Source organism: Triticum dicoccoides, chromosome 7B, assembly GCF_002162155.2.
Source record: "Triticum dicoccoides isolate Atlit2015 ecotype Zavitan chromosome 7B, WEW_v2.0, whole genome shotgun sequence".
Classification (NCBI taxonomy): domain Eukaryota; kingdom Viridiplantae; phylum Streptophyta; class Magnoliopsida; order Poales; family Poaceae; genus Triticum; species Triticum dicoccoides.
The window spans coordinates 234,418,967-234,428,045 of NC_041393.1; positions in this window are offsets into that span (position 1 = coordinate 234,418,967).

Here is a 9,079-nt window from a genome sequence, read left to right on the forward strand (position 1 = left end):
AACCATGTCCATTGGTATGTGCGCATGAAGAAACTCCATGCAGATGGATCGTTTGGACTCACTTGATTCTAAATCACTTGAGACATGCAAATCATACCACATGGGCAATATGACTGAAAAAGCCTCGTTTTCAGTAAGATGGAACAAGAGAGCAACTTGTTGGAAGTAATACATTTTGATGTGTGCTTTCCAATGAGTGCCGAGGCACGCAGTGGATATCGTTATGTTCTTAGTTCACAGATGATTTGAGTAGATGCTGAGTATATTTACTTGATGAAACACAAGTCTAAATTATTGAAAGGTTCAAGTAATTTCAGAGTGAAGTTGAAGATCGTCGTGACAAGAGGATAAAATGTCTATGATATGATCATAGAGATGAATATCTGAGTTACAAGTTTGGCACACGATTAAGACCCTATGGAAATTGTTCCACAACTAAAGCCGCCTGGAACACCATAGTGTGATGGTGTGTCCGAACGTCATAGCTGCACCCTATTGATATGGTGCATACCATGATGTCTCTTATCGGATTACCACTATCGTTTATGGATTAGGCATTACAGACAACCGCATTCACTTTAATAGGGCACCACATAATTCCGTTGAGATGACACCGTGTGAACTATGGTTTAAAGAAACCTAAGCTGTCATTTCTTTAAAGTTTGGGGTTGCGACGCTTATGTGAAAAAGTTTCATCCTAGTAAGCTCGAACGCAAAATGGATAAATGCATCTTCATAGGTCACCCAAAACATTTGGGTATACCTCCTATTTCAGATCCGGAAGCAAAAGTGATTGTTTCTAAAACGTGTTCTTTCTCGAGGAAAAGTTTCTCTCGAAAGAATTGTGTGGGAGGATGGTGGAGACTTGATGAGGTTATTGAACTATCACTTCAACTAGTGTGTAGCAGGGCACATGAAGTTGTTCCTATGGCGCCTACACCAATTGAAGTGGAAGATGATGATAGTGATCATGAAACTTCAGATCAATTCACTACGAAACCTCGTAGGTCGACAAGGATGCGTACTACTTCAGAGTGGTACGTAATCCTGTCTTAGAGGTCATGTTGCTAGACAACAATGAACCTACGAGATATGGAGAAGCGATGGTGCTCCCGGATTCAGACAAATGGCTCGAGGCCATAAAATCCGAGAGAGGATCCATGTATGAAAACAAAGTATAGATTTTGGAATAAATACTCGATGGTCGTAAGGCTGTTGAGTACAGATGGATTTTAAAAGGAAGACGAACAATGACGGTAAGTGTCACCATTAAGAAAGCTCGACTTGTCGCTAAGATGTTTTCTGACAAGTTCAAGGAGTTGACTACGATGAAACTTTCTCACTCATAGCGATGCTAACAGTCTGTTGGAATTATATTAGCAGTTACTGCATTATTTATGATATCTTGCAGATAGGATGTCAAAACATTGTTTCCTCGACGATTTTCTTCACGAAAGGTTGTATGTGATACATCCAGAAGGTTTTGTCAATCCTGAAAGATGCTAACAAGTATGCAAATCTCCAGTAATCCTTCTAAGGACTGGAGTCAGTATCTCGGAGATGGAATATACGCTTTGATGAGATGATCAAAGATTTTGGGTTTATACAAAGTTTATGAGAAACTTTTATTTCCAAAGAAGTGAGTGGGAGCACTATAGAATTTCTGATGAGTATATGTTGTTAACATATTGTTGATCAGAAATGCTGTAGAATTTCTAGAAAGCATAAAGGGTTATTTGAAAAGTGTTTTTCAATGGAAAACCTGGATTAAGCTACTTGAACATTGAGCATCAAGATCTATAAGGATAGATCAAAAACGCTTAATAAAACTTTCAAATGAATACATACCGTGACAAGATTTTGAAGGAGTTCAAAATAGATCAGCTTAGAAGGAGTTCTTGGCTGTGTTATAAGGTGTGAGTATTGAGTAAGACTCAAGATCTGACCACGGCAGAAGAGAGAGAAAGGACAAAGGTCGTCCCCTATGCTTTAGACGTAGGCTCTACAGTATGCTATGCTGAGTACCGCACCTGCAATGTGCCTTGCCATGAGTCAGTCAAGGGGTACAAGAGTGATACAGGAATGGATCACATGATAGCGGTCAAACTTAACCTTAGTAACTAGTGGACTAAGGAATTTTCTCGATTATGGAGGTGGTAAAAGAGTTCGTCGTAAAGGGTTACGTCGATGCAAGCTTTGACACTAATCTAGATGACTCTGAGTACTAAACCGGATTTGTATAGTAGAGCAGTTATTTGGAATAGCTCCAAGTAGCGCGTGGTAGCTGCATCTACAAGATGACATAGAGATTTGTAAAGCACACACGGATATGAAAGGTTCAGACCCGTTGACTAATAACTCTCTCACAAGCGAGATATGATCAAACCCCATGGGTGTTGGATTCATTACAATCGCATAGTGATGTGAACTAGATTATTGACTCTAGTGCAAGTGGGAGACTGTTGGAAATATGCCCTAGAGGCAATAATAAAATGATTATTATTGTATTTCCTTGTTCATGATAATTGTCTATTGTTCATGCTATAATTGTATTAACTGGAAACCGTAATACATGTGTGAATACATAGACCACAACATGTCCCTAGTGAGCCTCTAGTTGACTAGCTCGTTGATCAATAGATGGTTATGATTTCCTGGCCATGGACATTGGATGTCATTGATAACGGGACCACATCATTAGGAGAATGATGTGATGGACAAGACCCAATCCTAAGCATAGCACAAGATCATGTAGTTCGTTTTGCTAAAGCTTTTCTAATGTCAAGTATCATTTCCTTAGACCATGAGATTGTGCAACTCCCAGATATCGTAGGAATTCTTTGGGTGTACCAAACGTCACAACATAACTGGGTGGCTATAAAAGTGCACTACAGGTATCTCTGAAAGTGTCTGTTGGGTTGGCACGAATCAAGACTAGGATTTGTCACTCTGTATGACGGAGAGGTATCTCTGGGCCCACTCGATAATGCACTATCATAATGAGCTCAATGTGACTAAGTATTTAGTCATGGGATCATGCATTACAGAACGAGTAAAGTGACTTGCCGGTAACGAGATTGAACGAGGTATGGGGATACCGACGATCGAATCTTGGGCAAGTAACGTATTGATTGACAAAGGGAATTGTATACGGGATTGCTTGAATCCTGGACATTGTGGTTCATCCGATGTGATCATCGTGGAACATGTGGGAGCCAACATGGGTATCCAGATCCCGCTGTTGGTTATTGGCCGAATAGATGTCTCGGTCATGTCTGCATTGTTCCCGAACCCGTAGGGTCTACACACTTAAGGTTCGGTGACGCTAGAGTTGTTATGGGAATTAGTATGTGGTTAAAGAAGGTAGTTCGGAGTACCGAATGTGATCCCGGACATCACAAGGAGTTCCAGAATGGTCCGGCGGTGAAGATCGATATATTGGACGAAGGGTATTGGAGTCCGGAAGTGTTCTGGGGGTACCAGGCTATGGCCAGCATGACCGAAAGGTGTTTCGGGAGCCCCGGCAAGTGTTGGAGGGCCTCATGGGCCAAAGGGGAATCGAAAAACCAGCCCACTAAGGGGTGGTGCGCCCCCCACACCCTTTCCCACGTTATTTGGGGAGGTGGGGCGCCTCCACCTGGCTTGGGAGGCAATCCTCCACCTATTTGGCTTGGGGGGCAAGTCTCCCTAGGATTTTCCGTAGGGAGATCCAATCTGCTTGGCCGCCGCCCCCTAGGGGAAACCCTAGGGCGCCTCCCCCTCTCCCCTTGCCCCTATATATAGTGGAGGGGTGGGAGGGAAGCCGCAACTCTTCCCTGGTGCAACCCTCCCTCCTCCAACTCTTCCTCCTCCTCCGTAGTGCTTGGCGAAGCCCTGCAGGAATACCACGAGCTCCACCACCACCATGCCATCGTGCCGTCGGAGTTCTCCCTCAACTTCTCCTCTCCCCTTGATGGATCAAGAAGGAGGAGACGTCCCCGGGCTGTACGTGTGTTGAACGCGGAGGCGTCGTCTGTTCGGCGCTAGATCGGATCTTCCGCAATCTGAATCGCCGCGAGTACGACTCCATCAACTGTGTTCTTGTAACGCTTCCGCTTAGCGATCTTCAAGGGTATGAAGACGCACTCCCTCTCCCTCTCTTGTTGCTAGAATCTCCATAGATTGATCTTGGTGATGCATAAATTTTTTTGAATTTCTGCTACGTTCCCCAACAATTATAAGTGAAGCAACAGAGCATTCTACAAATGGCGGTTTTCTACGTGAAGAGAAACAGGCAATGCAAACTTCAAATGATATAAGTGAAGCACATGAAGCATTCTATAAAGCCATACTCAAAAGATTTAAGTGAACTGCAATGAGCATTCTATAAATCAACCAAGGACTATCTCATACCAGCATGGTGCATAAAAGAAAAATGAAAACTAAATGCAAAAGACGCTCCAAGACTTGCACATAATGCATGAACGAAATGAATTCGAAAACATACCGATACTTGTTGAAGAAGGAGGGGATGCCTTCCGGGGCATCCCCAAGCTTAGACGCTTGAGTCTCCTTGAATATTTACTTGGGTTCCTTGGACATCCCCAAGCTTGATCTATTGCCTCTCTTCTTTTTCCTCATATCGAGACCTCCTCGATTAGACACTTCATCCACACAAAACTTCAACAGAAAACTTGGTAAGATCCGTTAGTATAATAAAGCAAATAACAACTCTAAGTACTGTAGCAAACCAATTCATATTTTATTTTTGCATTGTGTCTACTGTAATATAGCTTTTTCATGGCTTAATCCACTGATATAAATTGATAGATTCATCAAAACAAGCAAACTATGCATCAAAAACAGAATCTGTCAGAACCAGAACAGTCTGTAGCAATTTGAACATCCACCATACTTATGGTACCCCAAAAATTCTACAAAAATTATGAAACATAAAAAAGTTGTATATCAAGACAGTGCAAAAAGAATCAGAACCGTTTTACATTCCAGTTAAAAATGTAAAATCGTGCACTACAGCCAAAGTTTCTGTCCTGCACCGTACAAACCAACAAGCATTGTAAACATCCTAAAGGCAAACCTTGGCACATTATTTTTATAATACAAAGGAATTGTAGAAGGGGATAATTATTTTTGATGAAAAGTTTCTGTAATCAAGATTCACAAAGTTTCCGTGAGCGTGAACAAAGTTCAAGGAGCTCTACCACTTCAACAGTGCTTGTCTTTCTTACTTTCACTTTCCTTTTTGAAAAGTTTTTAGGTTCCCCTCTTTATTTTTTTGTTTTTAAACTATATAAAAGCAATTAACAGAAATAAATGACTCTCTAAAACTTCCGGGTTGTCTCCCTGACAGCGCTTTCTTTAAAGCCATTAAGCTAGGCATATAGTGTTCAAGTAATGGATCCACCCGGATCCCAAGGTATATCAAAGCCAATTTTAATTACCAATGATTTGTAATTTAGTAGTGAGCACAAAGTAACATATATCATGCAACAACTAAGTCTAACTCTCTTCCTATGCATCGGCATGTCATAAAAGAACAATTCATGCACACATAGTAAAGGCCAATGCATACTGTAAGCAGTTTCTTGCAATTTCATAGTATGGGAAACATAGAGATGTGGAGAAATAGTTCCTCTCTCATAATAATTGCAAGTAGGAGCAGCAAACACATGCATATTATATCTATCAAAATCATCATGTGTAGTAGAAAAAGGCAACCCATCAATATAATCCTTAATAAGCACAAACTTCTCCGATATAGTGTAGTCGGGAGAATTCAAAAAGATAATAGGATTATCATGCGTGGGTGCAATAGCAACAATTTCATGTTTAACATAACGAACTATAGCAAGTTCATCTCCATAAGCATAATTCATATTGGCATCTTGGCCACAAACATAGCAAGCATCATCAAAAAGGGATATTACAAGAGAATCAATGGGATCATAACAATCATCATAGCAATCATCCTTCGGTAAGCACGAAGGGGAATTAAACAATGTATGAGTTGAAGAGTTACTCTCATTAGAAGGTGGGCACGGGTGATCAATTCTCTCTTCCTCCTTTTGTTCTTCGCTCTCCTCATCATCTTTTTCATCCAATGAGCTCACAGTTTCGTCAATTTCTTCGTCCATAGCTTCCTGCAAAATATTAGTCTCTTCTTGGACAGCGGAGACTTTCTCAATAAATGCATTAATATAGGAATTGTATTCATAATTTTCATAGCAATATCTAAGTATAGCAAGATTTTCAGGCCTATAAACATCATCATCTAAAGCTTCATACTTTTCAAACAAAGATTCAATTTCATAAGCAGCCTTAAAAGCAACAAATTCTTCAATTTGTTCAACATCATAGTAATCATATATACCATTAGCATAAGAAGCTAAGTTTTCATTATCATTAAATTTGCATGAAAAGGGAAGGTGTGGAGCCTTCATCCTAGAGCAACAAGTAATGTCATATCTCAAGCATAGATCCTGAGCATACCAACGCAACATAATAAATTGATCCCATAATAATTTCCCTTTTTGTGTCAAGAGATAATCCCTAAAGTATTCATGTTGATCCAACGTGTCTCCCATTATAAAGTTGAATGGGGTTTTCTCAGGATTATCAAAGTAGTACATAATATCCTTCACAAAGTGAGAATCGAGGGTTTTAGGAGTTACCCCATCTCTATGAGTAGGAAGTACACCTAATTTTTTTGGTATTTCGTGTTCCATAGCCATAACTAAAGGTAGAGAACAACTTAGAACAGCAAATAAAAATTACTTAGTGATAAAGCAAACAAGCACACACGAGAATATTGACCCCACGCTATGATTCCCCGACAACGGCGCCAGAAAAAGGTCTTGATGACCCGCAAGTATACCGGATAGTTGTAGCCTCTTTCGATAAGTAAGAGTGTCGAACCCAACGAGGAGCTAAAGGTAGAACAAATATTCTCTCAAGTCCTATATGCCACTGATACGACTCTACACATGCTTAGTGTTCGCTTTACCTCGAACAAGTATGAAACTAGAAGTACTTTGTAGGTGTGATAGGATAGGTTTGCAAGATAATAAAGAACACGTAAATATAAACTAGGGGCTGTTTAGATAAAGAAGCAATAAAGTAAATATAGCGAGTGTGGAAAAGTGGTGGTAGGAGTTGTGAAATTGTCTCTAAGCAATTGACTTCACTATTGCAATTCTATTTGTGGGAGAGGCATAAGCTAACATACTTTCTCTACTTGGATCATATGCCCTTATGACTGGAACTCTATCAAGAATCCGCAACTACTAAAGATTCATTAAGGTAAAACCCAACCATAGCATTAAAGTATCAAGTCCCCTTTATCCCATACGCAACAATCCCCTTACTCGGGTTTGTGTTTCAGTCATTCATGCAACCCACTATAAGCGAATCATGAACGCATTGCAACACCCTACAGTGGGAATCCTTCATGCTTGCGCGACACGGAGGGCACTATAGGACATCACCAATAATAAAACATGCAACTCAAACCAATCATAGCAATTCATCAATCACCGATAGGACAACGAAAATCTAATTAGACATCATAGGATGGCAACACATCATTGCATAATAATATGAAGCATAAAGCACCATGTTCAAGTAGAGGGTACAACGGGTTGCGGGAGAGTGGACCGCTGAATATAGATGGGGGAAGGTGATGGAGATGTTGGTGAACATGGCGGAGGTGTTGGTGTAGATCGCGGTGATGATGATGGCCCCCGGCAGCGCTCCGACGCCACCGGAAGCAAGGGGAGAGAGGACCCCTTCTTCTTCTTCTTCCTTGACCTCCTCCCTAGATGGGAGAAGGGTTTCCCCTCTAGTCCTTGGCTCACATGGCTTGGGAGGGGCGAGAGCCCCTCCGAGATTGGATCTATCTCTCTATTTCTGCGTTCTCTGATTCTGTCCTGCACCGTTTCCTTTATATCTGGAGATCCGTAACTCCGATTGGATTGAAACCTTCACCCAGATCATTTTCCAAAAATTAGCTTTCTTGCGGCCAAAGAAGGGCATCAACTGCCTTATGAGGGGCCTAGGAGGGTGGGGGGCGCGCCCACCTGGAGTGGGCGTGGGCCCCTGTCTCGTGGCCACCTCGGGCACTGTCTCGCGTTGATTTTACTTCCCAAAAATCAAAAATATTCCAAAAAAATTCTCCGCCCGTGTTTATCCCGTTTGGACTCCGTTTGATATGGGGTTTCTGCAAAACATAAAACATGCAACAGACAGGAACTGGCACTGGGCACTGGATCAATATGTTAGTCCCAAAAATAGTATAAAAAGTTGCCAAAAGTATATGAAAGTTGAATAATATTGGCATGGAACAATGAAAAATTATGGATACGATGGAGACGTATCAGGCCTCGCGAGGACCGTAGCCTCGACGGATGGGGACCAGCCTCAGCAGGAAGGCGCTTCCATGGTTGAGGAGACCTGACTAATCAGTTAGGAGCCGGGGGCTCGTACGCCTCGGGAGGCGCTCGACTCCCTGGAGGGTGCGGGCTCCGTCGCCGCGCCCACCCTCGTCGAGCATCCCGTGTATTTCGTCAGCACGGTGAAGCGGGATGCAAGGGCGCGGTACCCCATGCCCGAGAGGCTCTTGCTCGTGCTATTAGTGGCTTCTCGGACGCTGTGTCACTACTTCCAAGGTCACCCCATCAAGGTCGTCTCGGCGTATCCATTGGAAAGAGTACTCAGGAGTCCCAACTCAGCGGGAAGGGTTGCCGAACGAAACATCGAGTTGCAAGCGTTTCAGTTGGAATTCAGCACGACGAGGGTCGTCAAAGGGGCCACACTTGCAGATTTTGTGGCAGAATGGACAGAGGCGCCGGGGCTCGAGGCCGGCGAGGATCGGTCGCTTTCCCTATGAAGTGAGGCACTGGATGGTTGGGTCATGCACTTCGACGGGGCGTTCTCATGACACGGCGCGGGGGCTGGCGCGATGCTCATATCCCCCACTGAGGACAAGCTCTACTACGCCGTGCAACTCTGTTTCCAGCATGGAGAGAAGGTTTCCAATAATATAGCAGAGTACGAGGGTTTGATAGCGGGCTTGAAAGCTGCA